This window comes from Lissotriton vulgaris, chromosome 4_1, assembly GCF_964263255.1.
Source record: "Lissotriton vulgaris chromosome 4_1, aLisVul1.2, whole genome shotgun sequence".
NCBI lineage: Eukaryota > Metazoa > Chordata > Amphibia > Caudata > Salamandridae > Lissotriton > Lissotriton vulgaris.
In genome coordinates, this window is record NC_141691.1 from 234,610,654 (window position 1) to 234,635,367 (window position 24,714).

The 24,714-nt window shown below is 47.1% G+C and overlaps 1 protein-coding gene and 1 long non-coding RNA gene across 3 annotated transcripts in view; both read left to right on the forward strand.

Moving 5' to 3' along the window:
• The window catches only part of IL1RAPL2 (interleukin 1 receptor accessory protein like 2), a 1,345,334-nt gene that overhangs the window by 6,758 nt on the left and 1,313,862 nt on the right, over nt 1-24,714 (forward strand). The gene's annotated exons all lie outside the window — the stretch shown is intronic.
• On the forward strand, nt 493-3,599 carry LOC147718616 (uncharacterized). Its single transcript, XR_015309991.1, has 3 exons — nt 493-591; nt 1,346-1,471; nt 3,267-3,599. It is a non-coding gene; the product is annotated as an uncharacterized LOC147718616 (long non-coding RNA).

Sequence of the window (24,714 nt, forward strand, 5' to 3'; positions counted from 1 at the left end):
CACGTTGTTATAATATTATACGCCGCACCATGGCGCCCTTTTTTGTTTAGCTGCTGCGTCACAAAAGTCACGCAAGAACGGCGCAAAAGAGCCGCAAGGGCTTAAATCTGCCCCTTCCTTTGTAACCCTGACAATAAGAAAAATAGTGGCGGTGGATTGATAGTTTGACTATTTAAATGACTGGTAATGTAGCAGGCAACTGTTAGTGTTGTCACTGATCTGACTGAAATCACAATGGAGTTTGTCTGTCACTTTGCGTCTTGCCTGCGGACTGCTGCCTGCCAGTCCTAGGTGAACGTTTCAGTACTTTGTTTAGTGAGTTACGTGACTTTCGAAGTCACAGGTCCGCAAATAAATAAAAAGTAACCATAATCAATATAATTTCGCGGAAATATTTTGTTATTGTTCTTTTGAAATGTTTGATTTGGTTGACATTGACAAGCAACAATCATCCATGTTTTCTGTTCTTTCTTTCATGTTGTACGTCAGCTCCCCCCAGGGGCGAGAGGAGGACACAGGAGCAGCAGGCGGCGGATGCTGTTCATCAACAGGGCCAGGATCGGGCAGGCGAGGGCTCCTCTGCTGGCCCCAGTAAGTTTTCATTTTAGACTAGTACCTATTTTTCCTAGCGTTCCTCATTTGAATTTTTTCAAAATTGTCTTTGCTCTTCTTGTAGACTGTATCTAAATTCTTATCCTGCCTCTACTATGACTCCCTGTGGTATTACTAGATTATTCTTATTAGTCTGTCTGTGTAGCTAACTAAGATTGCACGGTTGGCGAAACTCCCATGATTCTAGTCAGCAATAGCTCTATCAACTTAGTGCAGTCCTCTGGGATTGTCCATAATGTCTTTTGAAGTGTTCTATCTGGACTCATGCTTGCAAAAATTGCAAAACCTTTCGTTCAGTCACTCTAGTCTGGAGGACCAAAAAACACAGATTGTATTTAAATTTAAAAGCTTTATTAAAAGTAAACACATTTATTAAAATGAAGTCATAATAAAACTAAACGTTTAACTGATAATGGAAAAGTGGTTAGTGCTGACGATTAATTGAAGACATTTCTTGTGGTCGAGCCGAGCTCTCACCTGGTTTCAACTTGATCTTGTTGTTAGAAGTCCATCTTCTGTCTGTGTGGAGAAAAATGGTGCGTGTTAAAAAATCAGCCTTCATCAGTTGTGCCAAAAAGTGCAGCAAGACAACCTTCCCTGGAAAAAGGGACATTTTTTTTAACTTTAACGTAGACAGTCACAAATTACATTGTTTTCACATGTCTTCATTCCTAGACCAAATACTAGTGACTAGTGAGTGCTTTATTCTAAGATTCTTAAATGTACTTTGTAGGTGGAACATCTGGTGGCGGGGCCAGTGTGGTGGTGGTGCTCGACACGGAGGCGGAGGGCAATTCATCATCAGGGGAGGAGGCGGCGGCGCCGGATGTGAGAGTTGAGACGGTGGTGGCGGCCAGAGGTAAGCTCTTATATATTCCTTACTTATTGAGATTGAAGACTAGCTGGGAAGGCAAGAATATGAGATGCATGGCTGGGTGAATGATGAAGCAATGATGGGTGGAAGGACAACAGCCTGGGTGGGTGACACAGAAACTGTATGTGTCCATATACCTGGATCATGCTACTATCTGACTCTTAGATAGCATATGTGTATCTAGAGCAGGGGTACTCCTAGTACGGCCCGCGGGCCGGTGGTGGCCCGGCAAGCCTTCGTTGGCGGTGCGCTGACCTTGCAGACAATCACTGCTCCCCCGGCCCCCACAGAGCAGAGGCTTTTTTGTATTTCACCTGTTAGCGCCCCTGCATCTCCACTCTGACAATCACTGCTCCCCCGGCCCCCACAGAGCAGAGTGGAGATGCAAGGCCACAAAGAGGTGAAATAGAACTAAGCCTCTGCTCTGTGGGGCCGGGCAAGCAGTGATTGTCAGGGTGGAGAAGCAGGGGCGCTAAAACAAACAAAGCCTCAATAATATGTTAATGGTCTTTTAAAGACCTGTTAAGTACTTTGGTGTTGTTGTCTGTGTGTGCGCGTTGAGGAAGCGGTCTCAACCCGGGCTGAAGGCTGACACAGATAGACACACACACAGTGAGATGACAGAGGGAGAGGGAGGGCAGGAGGGAGAGAGAGATGGAGGGAGGGCAGGAGGGACAGCAGGAGGGAGAGAGATGTATGTAAATGCTGGGTCTGGTGGCTCAGTGGATGAGGGCATCTGCTGCAGGGACCTGTGTGCAACCTCATGGTCACAAGTTATCGTTTTGCTTTAGCCCCGCCCCCTCTGACTCCGCCCCCACCAGTGCGGCCCTCGGCCCCAAACTACACTGTAAATGTAGCCCCTGAGAGAAAGTTTGTGAGTACCCATGATCTAGAGAGAGTAGACGGTCAGTGGATGAACTAAGTGTAACTTTGAAGAGCATGTAACACTAACACTGCACCCGCACGTCCGTTCCAGTGTAGGAAAGGCAAGGAAAAGAACTTTTAATTTTGTCCAAATACTACCATAAATAGTAGCAGTAGTTTGTATTGCAAGCACTGCATAGATCCGGTTATTATGGTGGCCACTCCCTACCTCTCTTAATAAGTTTAGTAGTACTCAGTCATTCATGTGTGGATGTATCACTGCCTGTCACTCAATAAAAAGCAAAGCACCTAAAGTCATCCCATATATAAGCAAAAACATCCCATGTGAAGTGATAGATAATCAGATTATTTATCTTCTTCAATTTTCCATTTCTAGTACTCATTTCCACTGTAGGGTGAAAGTTAAATTAATTAAGCAGTAGCCCTTGAGTTGTAACAGAGTATTCTCAGTGCCACCCGTAATAGAAAAGTAAGAGATTCACCACCTGCATGTACTGGACGGGTACAGTAACGCAACGGCAACGCAAGTCTAGGTCACTCCTCATGGCGTGCGTCTCTTTTTCTCGGGTGCAAGTTTACCGCGCTGGCATTATGCCGGCTTGCAGAAAATAACGTACCAATTTTCCAAAACAAGAGACAAGAAGAAGAATAAGACTGGTGTACTTTCATAGTCGACTCCAATGGAAGTCCACAGTGCTCATAGAATTTGTTCCTTAAACTCCCACTAATGTTAGAGCAAGGATGAAGAAGTGTGAGGTTAGATAGATACTGGCCTCAATAGTTATGTAATGCGCTTGCAAGTTGCTAGTTGTACTGCAGCACACATTTCTGCTGAATGATTGAGTTAATCTTAAAGAGCATTGGTTACAGACTATGTCTTTCTTTCTTCATATAGGTTCTCCTTCCAAACGAACAAGGAGGAAGGAGCTGGCTAGAGCGGCCCGGCAACGGAGAATCGAGGCCACTGTTGCGGAATATCGGCGGCTGGTGGCCCTGGAGGACGTGGAAAGTGTGCGGTCGACAACAACGACAACGTCGTCCTCCGTGGCCTCACCGGCTGCCACCGTGACCCAGCACAGTGGTCCACCGAGACTGAGCCGGGCTGCCAAAGGCAAACGCCACCCCCGAGCAGCAAGGCCAACAGCTGCTTCTCACAGGCCTTGCACCTGCAAGGCAGTGAAGGCACGCCTGCGCCGCACCACCCTGATGGTGTCCCGCCTTCAGCAGGAGCTCGCCTTGCTCCGCGAGGAGCATGATGCCCTGGCCCAAAAAGTGAACAGCATCCACCCATAGTGTCCCTTGCCCCTTTTTTAGAGACTTTTGGGGGGTGGGAATTGGGAGTTGGGTTTTTGGGGACTTTTGAAGGACAATCGTTGGGGTTAGGGAGGGTCTTGCGGGAGATTATTTTGTTAGGGATATAAATATACTTTTTCAAACTTTATCTGAGCATACCTGTTTTTTACTGCTTGCCTGGTGGGTGGGGGTTTAACGTTGACTGTTTTCCTGAAAGTTTAGTTCCATTTTCTTCCTTTAAGTGTAAATGCCCAAATGTTTTCAACACTAAGTGCCTCTCACAGACTAAGTGAAGTGAATCCAAGAGTCCTAGGACTTTAGTAGTACTACCTTCAGGCTCTCGTCTCTCGTACTAATACTCCATTATACCCCCAAACCACCAAACGCTTATCTTACCTGTAATTTGTGTTTGAAAGTAGGGCTAGGCCCAGGGCTGGCTCCACGGGAAACACCGAATAACGTTGGCAATCTTGGTCGGATAAAATTTCCTCATAGCGGTGGTAGTAGTGGTGTGACACAGTGGCAGTTGCATGCCTATGAAAAAAAAGAAAATGAAATCTGGTTTGTCCTCCTGAGCAATTCAACGGTACAACTGAGAATATAGCAGGTGACAGAAGTACAGTAGAGCAGTGCCACATTGTAGCCTAACAAATGGTAAAGTATAACTACTAATTCGGTTGAAGTTCTTTCACATTAGCAATGGTTCTTTGTCAAGCAGAGTAAGAATATATCATCGACAACTGTGGAAAGAAAGAATGCGACAGTACAGGGCCTGTGTGGAATTATTGATAACTATATTCAACATAAGGTCTCTGTAGCCAGATACCCGAGAGCCTTGCTGGTCACTATAAATCCATTCACAACAACACTCAATGGGGTTGGTCTGGAAGGTGTCACGTTTACTCCCCGTGATCCAGTCGATGCAAATATGGTTCCACCTCCAAATGTCACCAACACCCAGAAGTGTAAACACAGGGTGTTCGAGGCATTAGGCGAGGGAGAAAAATAACAAACTAAAATAAAAAATGTGGGATGGGTAAAGGTAGGGTCAGCAGGGAAAGGATACCTGTAAGAGAAGACAAGACAGGCATCAGTGAAGTGATGTCCTAACATACAAGGGTACTCTCATATAGTCTCACTAAATAGTCTGCAAGTCTCCCGCCTACTCATGGGAAATGTAGTTTCATAGTACGGTAGGCGCTTAGGGGCTGCGTAACCTGACAGAAGGTATAGTAGATAGAAAAGGAGAAATTGCTTTTTTTCTAGGTGTCCCCTCACTCACCAGGGTTGCCCCTTGGTGACATGCTTCATCATTGGGGCCATCCCAGTCCTCTACGGCCTGGGGCGTGCTGCGACTTGCGAATTACGTAGGAGCACTTACAAATGACTATGTGTGGTGCAGATAGTGGAGTGGACTAAGTGATGTGTTAAGGGATCAATGTAGAAGCCGAGAGAGAGCAAAGAAATGCAGTCACAGTCAGAGAAAAAGGCAAGGGATACTGTATCTATGTGGTTGTAGTGGTCCTGTTGGAAGTGGTAAGTAAGTTGCCCGCAGAAAAAAAATCCTCCTATTAGCGGCACTCCTCCATTGCAGCCGACGCTTCGTCCACCGATGTTGGTCACCAGAAGACACCCTGTCCACTGCCTGCCTGATGCTGAATTGTGGCTCGCTACTGTGAAGCCTGACTCCATCCTTTTTTCCCCATTGCAGAGACTGAAACCCGGCCTGTAATTATTCAACGAAAAACAGGAAGTGATATAATATTACAACACCACTGATAAATAAATATAAGGTATGTAGGCTGTGGAGTGCAAAAAGTCACAATTTGTTTTTCCTAGTAGACAGACAGTACAATGTTTTTGAAAGTGCGTACTCTGAGTCACCTTTTGAAGGATAAGTAAGTATGGGCAAATTAATGTAGCGGATCTTGCCCCTCAAGCTAGGTGTACTGTAAACTGTGTTTTAGAACAAAAATAGATCTTCCTAGCAGTGCTCCCACCCAAAAAACGAGGCCTAGCAGAAAACTGGAGACAAAACTTACTTTGAAAGTAAAAGTAGGCCGAAGTACCCTAATTACCCATTACCCCCCGTGGATTGTATTCAAACCACTTGCAAGCAACCAAGCAAAAGTAGCCATAGCCAGCATCGCTCCAAGACTCGAAATCCCCCCCACTCAAACACATGCAATAGAAATACTGCTAACCCTAACGAACCCTAAGTTAAGAATAGTGGCAAAGGCTTTCTTTAACTATGCCAAATCCCCCCTTTCCCACCATGGATTTTCTTCAAATGACTTGCAACCAAAATTACACATTCTCACGAGTGCTCTAAGACCCCAGAACTCAGTTTGAAAAATCTAGAACACCCCGATACACATGCAATCCTGCTGCTAGGGCTAACCCTAACGAACCCTAAGTTACAAAAAGTGCCAAAACTAAAGGCTTTTCCGCGCGGATTTTGTCCCAACCACTTCTACCCGGTATTAGACCTTCCCAGGAATGCCCCAAGACCCGGCAACCCACCCGCCAAGAAGCATAACACCCCCAAACAGGCCAAAAGCAAAATCTCATACTTGCAATATTTCTGGGCCTTCGGTCCAAACGCGCTGCGTAGCTAGGCCATAAGTCGGGGTTGGCACGACGGATTTCCTGAAAAGCAAATGCAATCAAGATTAGAGTGTCCCAGCAGTGCTCCCAGACCACGAAACTCACCCGCAAACAGACGGAACCCCCCCTAAGAGCACCTCAAAGGCAAGCAAGTCATCAAAAACACAAAAAAAATTCCGCCTGGGATTTGGTCCAAAACACTTTTATCCGGTATTAGAGCTTCCCAGCAATGGCCCCAGAGCCGTCAACCCAGGAGAAAACGAGTAGAAGACCCCCAAACAGCCAAAGAGCAAAAGTACAAAAATGGGGACTTAGTCACTTTTTCACAAATTTCCCAAATCACTCCGCGCGCGCTCTGCAGCTAGGCCCTAAGTCCCCTCAGCCACCATGGATTTGCTTCAAACCTCTTGCAAAGTAAAGTATATATAGCCAGCAGTGCTCCCACACCACGAAACTCACCCGCAAACACCAGCAAGCCCCCCAAACAGGCCCCCGAAAACGCTACATAGAGCAAAATGTCTGAAATAGCCCAAAAAAAATCGGCCTGGATTTTGTCCCAACCACTTCTACCCGGTATTAGACCTTCCCAGGAATGCCCCAAGACCCGGCAACCCACCCGCCAAGAAGCATAACACCCCCAAACAGGCCAAAAGCAAAATCTCATACTTGCAATATTTCTGGGCCTTCGGTCCAAACGCGCTGCGTAGCTAGGCCATAAGTCGGGGTTGGCACGACGGATTTCCTGAAAAGCAAATGCAATCAAGATTAGAGTGTCCCAGCAGTGCTCCCAGACCACGAAACTCACCCGCAAACACCAGGAAGCCCCCCAAACAGGCCCCCGAAAACGCTACATAGAGCAAAATGTCTGAAATAGCCCAAAAAAAATCGGCCTGGATTTTGTCCCAACCACTTCTACCCGGTATTAGACCTTCCCAGGAATGCCCCAAGACCCGGCAACCCACCCGCCAAGAAGCATAACACCCCCAAACAGGCCAAAAGCAAAATCTCATACTTGCAATATTTCTGGGCCTTCGGTCCAAACGCGCTGCGTAGCTAGGCCATAAGTCGGGGTTGGCACGACGGATTTCCTGAAAAGCAAATGCAATCAAGATTAGAGTGTCCCAGCAGTGCTCCCAGACCACGAAACTCACCCGCAAACAGACGGAACCCCCCCTAAGAGCACCTCAAAGGCAAGCAAGTCATCAAAAACACAAAAAAAATTCCGCCTGGGATTTGGTCCAAAACACTTTTATCCGGTATTAGAGCTTCCCAGCAATGGCCCCAGAGCCGTCAACCCAGGAGAAAACGAGTAGAAGACCCCCAAACAGCCAAAGAGCAAAAGTACAAAAATGGGGACTTAGTCACTTTTTCACAAATTTCCCAAATCACTCCGCGCGCGCTCTGCAGCTAGGCCCTAAGTCCCCTCAGCCACCATGGATTTGCTTCAAACCTCTTGCAAAGTAAAGTATATATAGCCAGCAGTGCTCCCACACCACGAAACTCACCCGCAAACACCAGGAAGCCCCCCAAACAGGCCCCCGAAAACGCTACATAGAGCAAAATGTCAGAAATAGCCCAAAAAAAAATCGGCCTGGATTTTGTCCCAACCACTTCTACCCGGTATTAGACCTTCCCAGGAATGCCCCAAGACCCGGCAACCCACCCGCCAAGAAGCATAACACCCCCAAACAGGCCAAAAGCAAAATCTCATACTTGCAATATTTCTGGGCCTTCGGTCCAAACGCGCTGCGTAGCTAGGCCATAAGTCGGGGTTGGCACGACGGATTTCCTGAAAAGCAAATGCAATCAAGATTAGAGTGTCCCAGCAGTGCTCCCAGACCACGAAACTCACCCGCAAACACCAGGAAGCCCCCCAAACAGGCCCCCGAAAACGCTACATAGAGCAAAATGTCTGAAATAGCCCAAAAAAAATCGGCCTGGATTTTGTCCCAACCACTTCTACCCGGTATTAGACCTTCCCAGGAATGCCCCAAGACCCGGCAACCCACCCGCCAAGAAGCATAACACCCCCAAACAGGCCAAAAGCAAAATCTCATACTTGCAATATTTCTGGGCCTTCGGTCCAAACGCGCTGCGTAGCTAGGCCATAAGTCGGGGTTGGCACGACGGATTTCCTGAAAAGCAAATGCAATCAAGATTAGAGTGTCCCAGCAATGCTCTCAGACCATGAAACTCACCCACAAACAGACGGAACCCCCCCTAAGAGCACCTCAAAGGCAAGCAAGTCATCAAAAACACAAAAAAATTTCCGCCTCGGATTTGGCACAAACCACTTTTAGTGCTTCCCAGCAATGGCCCCAGACCCGTCAACTCACCTGCAAAGAGGTAGAACAACACCCCCACAAGTGCTGAGTCTTTCTTCATTGGGCGTAAACCAGCCCTCTGCTTTGATGGAAATAGGAGTCTGGAGGAGGAGGATAGAGGAGCATGTTCTTCTGAACTTGTGAACCTGAGGAATGCAGACTGCGGCACCTTCAAATAAATTAGCAAACAAGTGAAGACAGTTCTGCTGATGGGCTTGTCTTTGTGATAATCTGATTAAAGTTTGAATTATATTAACTGTGCACAACAAAGAAAGACAGACACACAGGAATAAAAGTGAATAAGGATGAAAAAGAAAGTTATTGATTCGTTGTCTCATTTTCAGGGCTCGAAGTCGGAATCACGGTCCAGGAATAAGAATAAGGCTTCGTCATCATACTCTGCGAATTCAGCCCGGGTGAGGTCAGTGCCACCTGACAGAGTAGAAATTCCCTCATCTATGGTGCTGGCCACCTCCTCTTCATCCGGCACGCTCTCTCGTACTCTTATATCTGGTGGTATGAGGTGCTGATTCATCTTGATCATTGTTAACCTCTCCACATTTTTGGGCGAGAGGCGGCTCCGTTTGGGAGTTACAATCCCACCAGCCGCACTGAAAACCCGTTCAGAAGACACACTTGCGAGTGGGCAAGACAAGTAGTTTAAAGCCAGGTTGGTGAGCTGTGGCCACAATTCTATTTTCCCATGCCAATACGCCAATGGGTCAGAATTAACATAGACCTCTGTGGAGTCATTCAGATAGTCCTTCACCATCGACTCAAGGTCCTCCTCCAAGGTTCCTCCACTTTGCGTAGCTCTTGCTGTGCCTCTGGCCTTTTGAGAACCAAACCCACGCAGAGCTAGCCAATCCTCTTCAGCCTCCAATGTTTCTGCTGTCTTTCGTGCAGATGATGCGGTTGCCGGTGTCTTTAACGGCTGAGAGGTCACTTGTGCCACAGCCACAGGTGCAGAAGTGGATTGTTTTGACTGGGGATGGCCTGCTGATGTACTGCCATTTCCTTCAATTTCCAGCCGTTCTGTTTCAAACTTCTTGGCTGACAAGGCTAGCCAACGTTTGTACTTTGTAACATCTTCATCAGCAAAAGAAAAGAATGCTCTGCCTGCCAGCGCCTTTTTGTAGCGTGGATCCAGAATAGTAGCACAAATGTAATGCTGTTCTGAGTGGATCTTTTGAAGACGTTCATCACCTTGTAGGAGCTCTAATAATTGCTCAGCCAGAAGCAAAGAAGAGCCTTTCTTTTTGTCATCTTTTCGAAACACAGAACACACCTCCTTCAGTTGGTCCTCCAGCATGTACAACAATGGGATAGCTTTTCCCAAATTAGAGTCCTCCTTGCTGACTGCACGCGTGAAGACCTCAAAAGGACGAAGCATGCGTGTTAGGCTTTCAACTATGTTCCATTGCGGCCCACCCATCCTCAGCTCCTCTATACCCTCTTTCAAGAAATATTGATCGAGTTGCGTATACTGCTCATACAGACGCTCAAGCATGTAGAAGGTTGAGTTCCAACGTGTTACCACCTCCTGGATGAGTGCTTTCACTGGCATTTGACATTGATATAGCATGCTCCTCAGCTGCTTGCGGGCCTTAAAAGAATGCCTGAAATGCTTGCAAATTTTTCGGCAGTTCTCCAATACACTGGACGCTGCACTGAGTTTATTACCCAAGAATTTTTGGACAACCAGGTTTATACAGTGCGCCAAACACGGCACTCTGAAATAGTAACCGTCCCTCATGGCCTTAACTATATTGGAGCCATTGTCCGTGGAAACATAACCAACCTTGCGTTTTAGTGGGGACAGACAGTTAAGGACCTTTGTGTTAAAGACATCCAAAATGTTTTCTGCTGTGTGACGTTTCTCCAAACCAAACATGGCTAGTGTTGCATGTTTCCGAGCACCTTTAAAAACAATGTTAGTGTCAACACCTGAGTTTAGCTTTGCTTTAGCCCCTGAAAAAGAGACCCAGTGTGCAGTGATGCACATGTAATCAGCGCCTGCGCCACTGCTCCACATGTCTGTTGTCAGATGTATAGTGTGAACAGCACTCTTCTGCAAAGCTGCCCCAATCGCCTTCAGAACATCTTCATGTAGTGCTGGAACCGCAACTCGGGCAAAATAGAACCGGCTAGGAACCTTCCATTTAGGGCAGAGCGCTGCCACTAATTCTAGAAAACCAACCCCTTCGACAAAAGAAAAAGGGAGAAGGTCCAGAGCTAGCATTTTAGCCAGCTTAGTGTTATACAGACGGGTCATTGGGTGGTTGCGTTCATATTGCGCTTCTGTAAACAACATCTTTTTAATGTTGCCCTGGACCAATGATTTACGGGATGATGATCTCTTCGACCCAGTTACGCTCGCTGATGAACTTTTCCGCATTGATGTCTCACTCTCTCCCACACTCTTAGTGTGGCTCCCATGGGGTGTGCTGCTGACATGGGAACTGGGTGTAAGTGAAGTGTATGGATCGTCTTCTTCTACCTCCTCGTCATCAGCAGATGACAAATCAACGTTTTCATTACGTGCAATTCCGGCTTTCTTGACCGCCTCTAGGTGCGGAAACCATTCGAGAGGATGCCTTCTCTCAAGATGACCTCTCTGGCCTCCGGTACCATAGTTAGAACCAAGCTTACCACGACTATATCGAAGCTTACAAAGGCTACAAATGGCTACGTTTTCCTTTTTTGGGCAAACACTAAAGAAGTCCCAAACTGGAGACTTGAAATGTCTTCGGGGGCCGCCGCCGGAGGAGGCGTCGATACTGGTGGTGGTGGTCCTGCTGCTAATGACAGATGAAGTGGAGGATGTGGATTGCCGAACTTCAGTACGTTTTGCACTTTCACCACCACGAATTGAGGTCGAGGACGAGGTGGGTACCTTCTTGCGAGGAAGAAATATGGAAGCGGTAGGTTTTGGTGTACTACTTAACTCCAAATCTAATGATTCCATTTCCATTGCCTCCTCGCCGACATCATCATCACGCTCAGCAGCTTCTCGGGATAGGGTCAAAATGTCTCTTTGCTGCATGCCCGGTGGGGCTGCAGTGACCTTTGTGATGACTGGCTCGTCGTCATCGTGAGAGGCTTCATCACCAGCAGTATCTGTCACTTCTTGTTGAGCCTCATCACACTCCATAGGTTTGAGTTTTTGGACGACCTTCCTTTTACGCTTAGGTACCGGTGGCAGATCATGGTGTGCCTCTGCCTCACTGTCAGACCGCAGTTGTCGTGGTTCCCAAGACAGATCACTTGCACCAGAACGAGGTGGGCTTGAAGAAGATGTAGACACCCCCCTTGATCTTTTCCTTGCTAGGGATGTGGAAGACAATGAATGATCATCAGGAGGAGTGGCTTCCAATGATACCTCAGCTTCATTGTCGATTTCCAAATGTGCCCCTACTTCGGGAGGAACAACTATTGTGGGCACTTGTGAACGTCCATGCACCTTTGCTTGCGCATCTCCTTTTGCTGCCTCTCCTTCCACATGTACTTGGGCGTGTACTTGCACATGGTGTTGTTGTTGCGGCTGTGGTTGTTCAACACTTGTCAGATGAGTTACAACAACCTGTGTTGATTCAGGGACATTGCTGCTACTTTCTTGCGATGAGCCAACATCACTGGTCGATGGTGATTGGAGAAGTACACTGACTGCCTCTGAAGCACTCAAGGGCTTTGACTTAAGTTGGCGTGGTGGTGGAGGCACTGAACCCAATGGAGCAGGGGTGCTGCTCTCAGGTTGGTCCCCAGCAGATCCTGCTGCTGCAGGCGTACTTTTTCTTTTGCTCCCAAAAAAAGTGGCGGGTGACACACCAGCCTCCTTGGTAACTTGCTTCTTCTGCTCCTTACTAGCAACTTTCTTGCTAGAGGAGCTACGGAGACCTTTCTTTGGGGCCATCTTCTTCAGAGCAGGTCAGACAGCAGGCCGCAGTTGCACGAATTGTAGAGTTGTCTGAGGCCAGACGTGACGTCGCGTGACGTTATGCTGCACACACACACCGCTGCAGGACTTCTTCCTGGCACTGGTGGTTCTCTTGAGTCTTGTGCACCTAAAAAAAATGGAAGACAGAGGAACATCAGTTCAGTTATAGAGCACAAAAAAATCGAAAAACACTGCAAAATCAGCACAATCCCAATCCATCCATGCCCTCCATAATGTTTAAATTCAAGACAACCCACAGAAAGACTAGGCCCATGCAAGACTCACTACCCCTGGCATAAATAAAGGTTGAAAAGTAGGCAAAATGGTTGGAGGCCTAACAACAAAGCCTGCATTCAAAATGGCCACTTGCCTGCCAGCACATGGCCAGTGCCTGTAGCTGCACTCAAAATGGCCACCAGCCACATGGCATGTCCCTCCCCATGAACACCCCCAAAAATCGAAAAACACTGCAAAATCAGCACAATCCCATTCCATCCATGATGTTTAAATTCAAGACAGCCCACAGAAAGACTAGGCCCCATGCACCACTCACTACCCCTGGTCAAGGCCCCAACAACAGGTCAAAAATCGAAAAACACAAAATTGTACAAAAAAAAAAAATCGAAAAACACAGAAAAATCAGCACAATCCCAATTCATCTATGGCCTCCATGATGTTTAAATTCAAGACAACCCACAGAAATACTAGGCCCATGCAAGACTCACTACCCCTGGCATAAATAAAGGTTGAAAAGTAGGCAAAATGGTTGGAGGCCTAACAACAAAGCCTGCATTCAAAATGGCCACTTGCCTGCCAGCACATGGCCAGTGCCTGTAGCTGCACTCAAAATGGCCACCAGCCACATGGCATGTCCCTCCCCATGAACACCCCCAAAAATCGAAAAACACTGCAAAATCAGCACAATCCCATTCCATCCATGATGTTTAAATTCAAGACAGCCCACAGAAAGACTAGGCCCCATGCACCACTCACTACCCCTGGTCAAGGCCCCAACAACAGGTCAAAAATCGAAAAACACAAAATTTTACAAAAAAAAAAAATCGAAAAACACAGAAAAATCAGCACAATCCCAATTCATCTATGGCCTCCATGATGTTTAAATTCAAGACAACCCACAGAAATACTAGGCCCATGCAAGACTCACTACCCCTGGCATAAATAAAGGTTGAAAAGTAGGCAAAATGGTTGGAGGCCTAACAACAAAGCCTGCATTCAAAATGGCCACTTGCCTGCCAGCACATGGCAAGTGCCTGTAGCTGCACTCAAAATGGCCACCAGCCACATGGCATGTCCCTCCCCATGAACACCCCCAAAAATCGAAAAACACTGCAAAATCAGCACAATCCCATTCCATCCATGATGTTTAAATTCAAGACAGCCCACAGAAAGACTAGGCCCCATGCACCACTCACTACCCCTGGTCAAGGCCCCAACAACAGGTCAAAAATCGAAAAACACAAAATTTTACAACAAAAAAAAATCGAAAAACACAGAAAAGTCAGCACAATCCCAATTCATCTATGGCCTCCATGATGTTTAAATTCAAGACAACCCACAGAAATACTAGGCCCATGCAAGACTCACTACCCCTGGCATAAATAAAGGTTGAAAAGTAGGCAAAATGGTTGGAGGCCTAACAACAAAGCCTGCATTCAAAATGGCCACTTGCCTGCCAGCACATGGCAAGTGCCTGTAGCTGCACTCAAAATGGCCACCAGCCACATGGCATGTCCCTCCCCATGAACACCCCCAAAAATCGAAAAACACTGCAAAATCAGCACAATCCCATTCCATCCATGATGTTTAAATTCAAGACAGCCCACAGAAAGACTAGGCCCCATGCACCACTCACTACCCCTGGTCAAGGCCCCAACAACAGGTCAAAAATCGAAAAACACAAAATTTTACAAAAAAAAAAAATCGAAAAACACAGAAAAATCAGCACAATCCCAATTCATCTATGGCCTCCATGATGTTTAAATTCAAGACAACCCACAGAAATACTAGGCCCATGCAAGACTCACTACCCCTGGCATAAATAAAGGTTGAAAAGTAGGCAAAATGGTTGGAGGCCTAACAACAAAGCCTGCATTCAAAATGGCCACTTGCCTGCCAGCACATGGCCAGTGCCTGTAGCTGCACTCAAAATGGCCACCAGCCACATGGCATGTCCCTCCCCATGAACACCCCCAAAAATCGAAAAACACTGCAAAATCAGCACAATCCCATTCCATCCATGATGTTTAAATTCAAGACAGCCCACAGAAAGACTAGGCCCCATGCACCACTCACTACCCCTGGTCAAGGCCCCAACAACAGGTCAAAAATCGAAAAACACAAAATTTTACAAAAAAAAAAAATCGAAAAACACAGAAAAATCAGCACAATCCCAATTCATCTATGGCCTCCATGATGTTTAAATTCAAGACAACCCACAGAAATACTAGGCCCATGCAAGACTCACTACCCCTGGCATAAATAAAGGTTGAAAAGTAGGCAAAATGGTTGGAGGCCTAACAACAAAGCCTGCATTCAAAATGGCCACTTGCCTGCCAGCACATGGCAAGTGCCTGTAGCTGCACTCAAAATGGCCACCAGCCACATGGCATGTCCCTCCCCATGAACACCCCCAAAAATCGAAAAACACTGCAAAATCAGCACAATCCCATTCCATCCATGATGTTTAAATTCAAGACAGCCCACAGAAAGACTAGGCCCCATGCACCACTCACTACCCCTGGTCAAGGCCCCAACAACAGGTCAAAAATCGAAAAACACAAAATTTTACAAAAAAAAAAAATCGAAAAACACAGAAAAATCAGCACAATCCCAATTCATCTATGGCCTCCATGATGTTTAAATTCAAGACAACCCACAGAAATACTAGGCCCATGCAAGACTCACTACCCCTGGCATAAATAAAGGTTGAAAAGTAGGCAAAATGGTTGGAGGCCTAACAACAAAGCCTGCATTCAAAATGGCCACTTGCCTGCCAGCACATGGCCAGTGCCTGTAGCTGCACTCAAAATGGCCACCAGCCACATGGCATGTCCCTCCCCATGAACACCCCCAAAAATCGAAAAACACTGCAAAATCAGCACAATCCCATCCCATCCATGATGTTTAAATTCAAGACAGCCCACAGAAAGACTAGGCCCCATGCACCACTCACTACCCCTGGTCAAGGCCCCAACAACAGGTCAAAAATCGAAAAACACAAAATTTTACAAAAAAAAAAAATCGAAAAACACAGAAAAATCAGCACAATCCCAATTCATCTATGGCCTCCATGATGTTTAAATTCAAGACAACCCACAGAAAGAATCAGTCCACCCACCACTGAGTACCCCTGGGAAAAGGCCCCAAAACAGCAAAAAAATCGAAAATCCCAAAATTTTAGTTGCAGCAACTGTAATGCCCCAAACAAACTTACTTGTAAAATTTCTAATCCAACAGTGATCCAAAGAAAGTCAAAAAGGCCTCAAATCCAAAGATCCAGCAGCATCCACAAAAGGTAATCCTTCCAGGTCCACATCCGAATGAAAAGTGACCAGGAGATGGACAAAGCACTGGGAGGAGCCTGCTGAACAGGAACAGGAAGTTGAAGACTATGGGGCACTTCCTTCCTCCCACCCCCCTGCCCCCCTCCCCAAAATGGACTCCTCGCTAAAAAAGTGCAGGCAAATGTCAAACTAAGGAGTTATTCACATAAAAATCATCATTTCTAGAAGGTTTATGCTGCTTGCTGGTGGATTTCTTGTGCAGAATTGCAAATTTATATTTTCGCGCGCCGCATCTCAAATCTCGCAATTTGCGAAGTACCGCGAGACGTGATCTCGCCGTACTCGCGTTGACAAACTCTCGCTGGCAAGCCGCGATGACGTAATCGCGCTCGCCAATTCCCGCGGGATCACACAGCAAGATCCAAAATGGCGCAGCACTCGCAAACTATCGAAAAAAACAACTCGGCAAACGATGATAAACGCCGCGCGCCGCAAAAATTGTATCACCAACGCCGCGCGCCGCCAAAAAAATCCGCTGCGTGCGAATTTGCGGATTTTGCGGGAAATCCGCAAATCTCGCGGATTGCGGATTTCCCGAAAATCCGCAAAATCCGCGAGCGGAACGGATTTTCCGCCCACGCCTAAGCTGTATACAAGTCTTCACCAAGCAGTTCAGCTTATACTGACTCATGACTCGGAGCTCAGCAGGTCTAACCTGGGGTGCTCAATGTGGGAGGGCGGGGGGTCAAAGCACCTTAAACAACCACCAGGGCAGGGGTACAAATGGGTCTGTCTCCCTACCTGGAGTCCTTCAGCTATCCACCCAGTGAGTAAACCACTGCATCTGCCCTGCTAAATAGTAAGCTTCAAAATCTGAAGCTGCTAGACCCCCTTCCCCAACTGGGTGCTGCAGTTCAGTTAGTGCCACCCTATGCGCCCCACACTCCACATAAGAGCTATTATGAGAAAATCCAACTCCCAAAAGACACTACGAGGGACCAGAAGCAGCAGCACCGTTAAAAAGAACAACAACCACGGAAGTGCCACCATTTTAGTAACCACTATACAGCACACTTCCGAGAGCAATAAGGACTTCCGAACTATACAGCAACCCGTTGGCCAGAACAGCAGTGACCACATTACCATCTGAAAGATCCTGGGAATCATGGTATACTTTAACCCCCAGGTATCATAAACAAGTAGGTTCCCAGAGCAATCCACTCAGGGCCAGGATCAGCACCTGTTCCCTATTCATTGGAAGCAAGCGGAACGTCAACCAATTGATACCAACTCCTGACACTGCCTCAAAGTGATCCAATAACCTCTGTGGCTATGTTATGCAAAAATAACAGCATGTCATCCACATACATGGCAATGGGGTGGCATGATCCCTTCATCTCCAGACCATTCTATGAAACCTGGATTGTGCCCTACAAGCCAAAGGCTCGACAAACAGCTCAAAAAGCATTAACGACAACGGGCAACCCTGGCATGTACCCTGCCTCACTTCATACTCTTCTGATTTTGCAGTACCATTTCTAACTCAGGCCAGGGGGCTGGAGTACAGTTGCCAAGTCCAGTTCACAAATCCGCTACCCAATCCAATCTTCTCCAGCACCTTATACAGGCTGTCCAAATATCGATGGCCAAAACTACTGCTTTCCTCTTATCAAAGGATTCATCCCCCATTTATGCCAAAAGCTGTTTGATATTATTCGCTGTATTCTTGCTCAGAATGAAGATTGACTGATCCGCATGCACAAGTCGAGTCCTTTAGGACAATAATCGTGTTGCCAGGACACGTCTCAGGATCTTATAATCAACATAAAGCATCAACAGAGGTCCATAAGGCATCATATCCTGAGAAGGGTGATCAGGTTTCAACAATGGATCACCAGCACTTTGTGCATAGAATTCAGTAGGTGGCCAGAAGCGTGCGCCTCTTTATAATCCTCGAAACAAAAGGGGATGATGGACGGAGCGTTTGAGCAAATCAAAAACTCACCCCCAGTCAACTGATCTGGGTAAAATCCATCACCATTCTTTAGCTCACTCAGCCACCCCAGTTCAGACATGGCCATATGCAAATCAGTCTGACCCTGTGCTTCATGGGAACAGTCCAGCCCGAACTGCCAAGCCATGTCTTCCCTGGACCGGAAACAAGCATCCTGGGACCGGTTTCGGATTCATAATCCTCATCAGCCAGGCTATCTTGAATCCAGTGGCCAAGTGAGTGTTTGATTTGCTCAAACGCTCCATCCACCATCCCCTTTTGTATCGCTTTATAAGCCTCTACAAGTTTTGCGGGCTAGTGCCTCAATATATAGAGCTTGAAATTCATTGGGAAGCTCATCCATCCCTGGCACCCGTCCTGAGCCATACTCTTCGCTGCTTCCCTAATCTCCGGCAATGTAATGTCCTCCCCAAGGCCATAGCCGCCTCACGAGTGTGCATTGGGAGGGTGACAGGGTCCAAAAAGGCATCAATTTTGTGTCCCGCTTGCGCTTAAGTGCTCGCTTTAAGGGATGTATAGTAATCTCCAAAGCAATCATTGCCTAAAAAGACTTTTCCATAATCCCAGACATCCTCTTAGTAGGGTTAGCCCGCATCCGTCCCGCCTTGTCCGTCACAAAATCTGCCAGTGTCATATATTCTCAGCAGTCGAAACACCTGAGCTTCTCTACACGGATTGCCAGACTATCCCTGGCTACAAGAAGCTCCGGCTGCAAAGCGTGGTCCCCTGGTTTCAGCTTCTTCATATCTCCCAACACCCCTTCCTGAACCACTACTGTGCACAGCAATGTTCTCTTAACACCACCGCCTCCGTGATGCACCTCCCCCTGATCATCCCATTAAACACATCCCATGCTAGCTGTGGTATGGAAGCGGTGGTCTCATTCTGCTCAAAGTAGTTTCTGACCCTGTCCCCAATCGGGTTCAAAACCACCAGATCCTCTAGCACTCAACTCTTAACTGCCATGTAGGACTGCGGGGATGTGCTATTTCCCAGTTTAGGCTAACCAGAAGATGATTATGATTCAAAATCATTCTGGCCAAATATTCCCCATCCATCCGGGAGTACAAAGAAACATATTGAGGTGTAAATGCAACTAATGTAGCCCTAAAAGGGGAATAATCCCTAGCCTATGTGTGGGAGTTCCGCCAGGAGTCAACCATTCCCCACTGGAGTTACCACCTCGCAAACTTCTTGGCAAGTTGAATCACCGGGGAGACCCACAATGGTGGGTGGGATCTATCTAAAATGGTATCCACCACACTTTTAAAATCTCTCCCCAAAAGAACACGATGTACCAAGTAGGGTGCTAAAATTCGGGCTAGCTCATCTAAGAAGCCCTCCTGGTCCACATTCACGGCATATATGTTAACCACCACCAGGTCCTGCCCTGCCAACCTCTCTTTAAACACTAAGGGGTCTATTATAATGGCCGGCGGACACCGTAACGTCAAAAGGGACTGCCCGCCATATGTGCGGCGGTCCCGTGATTCAGATTAGCATCTTATATTTTTTACATTGCGGCGGGTGGTGCTTTCAGCAGCACCTGCCGCAATGTAAAAAAGGCATGTTGTGCATTTGCAAGCAAGCAAATGCAGGGGGGGTACCATAGGTACACCCCATGTGCACTCCCCACCCCCCAACTCTCTAGGGGCCTGCAACAGGCCACCACATGCAGACACACATGCCTTTCCATGGCGGCGGATCCGCCATGGAAAGGCACATCTCCGCCTGCATGTTGATATGGATGGTGGTGTCTTGCAGACACCGCCACCATATTAAAACCCTTCTCCACCCGGGCAGAAACCCTTCTCTCGATGACGTGCAGAAAAGCGACGGACGGTCTTCCCATCAGCTGCGGTGCCCCCTGCCATAATAATATGGCAGGGGTAAACATTAGTCAAATAGCGGGCCGGTGGTGGCCACCACCGGTCCAGCGGTGGCAATCCGCCCGCTATCCTAATAGACCCCTATGTATCTTTCCCCACTGCCAATCAGCTTGCATGTCTTCTGAAAGAGAACACCAGGGCATATCCATATGAGAACCCCCTGTGCAAAGGCCAAAAAAAAAGTTTAATAACTTTGGCCACACCAGCGTTTGTTGAGTGCTGATCCCTCAGCAGTAGTCTGAAGGGTTTCCTGTAGTAGGGCAATATGTATCCACCATCTTTTGCGATAAGAATATGCTTTATAGATGTTAAACATATTATTACACCCTCTGACATTCCAGGACATACATTCATACTTAAAGGAGGCATTCATAGGTAAACAAGCAGCAGAGCACACAGCAACTGAGAGGCAGGGGCACTCTCAAACCCAGTAATCACCACCCCAGGACCCCAACAATGGTAAAGACCAGCGGAGAGCATGGCTTGAACTATAACCACCAACCAAACTCCCTAACCCCAGGACAAGAGGGCAACATCCCCCCCCATCAAAACCAACATCCTAACACCACCTGTGTATGCAATCCACACACGCAAAACAACTGCAGGGGAACATTAGCATGGGCGTCTCTCTGCCTTTCACCCCCCATTGAAATCACATCAGGTAGACCCCACATCAGGTAGACCCCACATAGGGCCGAGGGACCATCTCACCTGCTGAGAAAGACACACATCATCCACAGCCTCCTCCCCCAGCAAAACCTAGTGTACAAGATATCAGCACCTTTCAGATAAATACGTCATCAGATGAGGCATAGCAGCATCTGAACCCATCGTGGAGCTTTGATGCCCCATCAGAGTCATTGTCCGTGGATACATCAGCTCCCACTGTTGATAGGGAACTCACCCATGATGCTCCCATCATTGCCATTGCTGCCACGACCCTCTGTTGTCCATGCTGGACTTGAGCTTTGGAGGGCATCGTCCTATGCTCACTCCGCCCTCTCTGTCCAGGTGACTCCCAGGCAGCCTCATACCTTGTGGCACGTGCGAGGATCTCCATAAGGAGGATAACTTTCAAGCTAGACCCATACTTGGTGCAGGGTTGTGAAAAAACTGCACTCTGTCCTCCGTCACAACACACAGCCTGGCAGGGAAAACATAGCATACTGAATGCCCATCTGGCAGAATTTCTTCTTAGCCTCCAAGAATGAGGCCCTTCATTTTTGTACATCTGTTGTAAAGACCATGATTCTGTGGTTGTCACCCTCAGGTCTCCCCTCAGTCTAGCCTGACTCTGAATATGATCATAATCTTTTATAAGATAGCAAATTGGTTGCCACAGGCTGCGGGTCTGTGCCGGCGGCAGACGTCTCACTGGGACCCTGTGTGCTTTTTCCAAAGCAAAAAAGGGGGAAAGACCCTCAGGTGCCATCACCTCCTTCAACCCTTTCTCCAGAAAGTCCAGCATGCCAGGCCCTTCTGCCCATTCCGGCAGCCCAATCACTCTAATACTTTCCTCCCGACCCTGTTATCTGCATCCTCGGCCCCGTGCATTCCATTATTTTGAGTCTTTGTTCCATGGCCCCTAGGCATTCCCTTTTCGTCTCCACTTCAGGAGAGAGGTCCATTAGGGCATGTTCCGTTGATATGACACGTTCGGCCAGGTGGCAGTGATCATCCAAAAGAATCTCCATATCCACCACAATGGCACCCATTTTCAGTTCCAAGGCTTCCCGGGAGTTGGCAATCACCTGCAGCCTAGCGTCTAGTATAGCGTCCTCTTAGGTCCCTGGGAGCAGATGCAGCACCATTCCTCTCTTCCTCATCACGGATCCCCAGTGGGGGCACCTGGCCAGGTCCATCTCATGCTTTTTCATGGTTTTCTTATACTGTTACCCATGATTAGTGAAGGAGGACTTCACCACAAATCCACCATCCAGGCAGGCAGGACACCAGGTAAGGCAGGTAGTCAGTGTGCACCACGTAACTAGCCAACAAACTACTCCAGGGTCCATGCAAACCACATGGAGAGCCCCTCTCACTGCTCTTTTCTCTTAGCCCTCACCAGGGGATCAAAACCTGCCCATCTCCAGGCCCAACTCCTTTGTGCCAATTGTAAGGCAGGGTAATCCCTTTCCCTCAGCTGTATACTAATCTCCCACCTCTGCAGGGGAATTCCAATATCTCATAGCCTTTACAGCAGCCAGATCAACCACCCAGTAAGGCAGTCTCAGAGCCGGAATGCCATTATCTTCCATCTCGCTTACCCAGCAGTGTTCAGTGGTGAATGTTCAGGGTTTAGGCCACCAAGCTATAGTGCGGTTGTGTGGTGCAGGGTACTCCAGTACAAACGGGGCTATATAAATACAAGGCAAAGTGCAATCGGCCCCAGGTACATCCACAGCATCGTCCTCTAGAGGTAACCTTCTCAGCAACGCTGTCTGCTTCTTGCAATCTCTGTTTTCACTGCGCTGCCATCTTGTGATCACTGCCATGAAGCTCACGGTTACTCTGCTGTGAGCTGGGGAAAATGCGAAATCCAGCCACCCAGCACGGCAGTCAGGTGTGGCCCGTACAGGTAACAGCGACTCTGCAATGCGGCGAGCGAAAGGTAAGAGGTTTTTTTTGTCTCTCGTTGTCTGTCATCTCCTTCCCTGTCCCTTCGCTCTTACACGCACGGGCTGCTCCTGATGGCAGTGTATGGCCCTCAGCTCGACTCCCTCCTCAGCAGGTCCCTCAGGTCAGGATAAGAACAGGATGGCATCAGATGGAGGCGGACAGCAAGGAGCGCTGAGGTTTCGGTCCTACTCCATTGGCATCAAGCCACTTCCTCTGGCTTATATTCTACGTACCCAAACATTTAGGAAAATGTTATCCATCCTGTTAATTGTTCGAAATGTGATTCTTTGTATGCTGCAAAGTGGTCCCACACCATTTGGCAATGCCCTAAATTAAATAGCTTTTGGTGTTCCATATTTCAGTGTCTTGATGATTTTTTCTTCATTGGTCCCACCGCCATTGTAATCAGGCCCTAAGTCTTGATTGCACATTATTCTTTTTTTGCACTTTAGATCTATTATCAATGCTTGTCTTGCCTACTAGCTTGTAGTCATGTTTTTCTATGTTCTTTCCTTAATGTACTCTGTCCTTCTGTGTATTAGTTGTTTTGATGTGCACCTCCGAAAGCAAAACAAAACAAAATTAAAAAACAAATCCACCAAGGAAAATAAAGTAAACATAGAAAAAATACTATCCATACATTCAATTCATATGGTACTCAGTTAATCGCTATATCAGCAAAAACGTGATATTAATCCTAAATATCAGTGTAATTGGATGTTTTAATGATCTAAATATCAGCTAATCAAACAATGTGACATAACATTCATAGTTCAAAAACTTTTCCCTTTTAGATTCTGAAACGATCTTCCTATTAAATAAAGGAAAATCACTCAATGTAAGAGTCGTAAAGACGGGAGGAAGGCGGATGATAGTCAAATTTAAGTAAAGGACTCTGAAGGGGACCCTCCAGCCATTGCCCTTGAGGATGCACAACATCAACATCCATGCTCGTGGGCAGCAGTCAGGCGTGCAACTCCCATTGGGCTCAAAGGGCTTCAGCTCCCCGACCCCCCCCCCCCCCGTTGTGTGTGTCAGCCCGGCAGAGGCAGCTTCCCGGGCACACACAGCCGCACCTGAGTACTTCACAGGTCTTTAAAAGACCATTTACTTACAAACGAGGCTATGTTGTTTTTTCACCTTTTCTTAGAGCCCCTGCATCTCCACTCTAACTATCACTGGAAAAATTAGCCACCGAGATCTCACAAGCCTGAACATCAGTCATGGGCGTGGTCTTGTATAAAGGCCACACCCTCACCACAGTCAGCTGCAGTTCTCCAAAGAACCGCCATCGCGTCTTTGGCATCCGACCAGAAAAACAGAAACCTGTGCGCTTCACACATACCTGAGTGTTATTGCAGTCCAGTTGGAGCGTGGTCCCAGGGGAAAGACCCAGGTACCTGTGGTGAGACAAAATACAAAGAACACATCAGAAAGAATCAGCATTTAGGTATTAACAAAACTCTGCGTTTAACTAAAGAAAGGAGAGTGTTAGTTCTCGGGTATCTGTTTATGTGCTGGTTTCGAATTTGTTCACAGTTCATATTCTTCAAAACTTTGATGACCTGTTAAAAGGAAGCGAAACCTGCAATGGAAAAATAGACAGCAAGATCAAAATAGAGAACTAATTGTCAAATAACTAATGAAGGAAAGAAAAGACAAACTTAATGTAGCAACCAAAGATCGAAATCCTGTGTTATTTAGTAAAAAGAAAGGCCGTGTAAATTGTAACTGGAAGAAAACAAGAACTGTAATCGTAAAGGTAAAGATTGTGTACGTAAATGTTGGACTCACAAGTTTTAAAAATTGTAACAAATCATAAAGGATACATTTGGTTTCAAAACAGGCAGTCGGACTGCAAAACTGGGAAGACACGCAGAAAAAGACAAATTGAGTGACCCACTTATAAGACAGCATTGATAGATACAATCACGGTCAGTGGAACAAATTTAAGGCTTCACTGGGGAAAAAGTAAAAATTATTTCAGGTACGAGAAATAGATCAAGGTTATATTATTATAGCAACATGTGAACTGTTAAATAGACATAACCAAGGGGTGCCGTGTTTAATCACGGTGTTGTACATTTGAGCGCCTTAGATGGGCACCCCCAGAGAAAGATGACCTTTGTGGAGGAC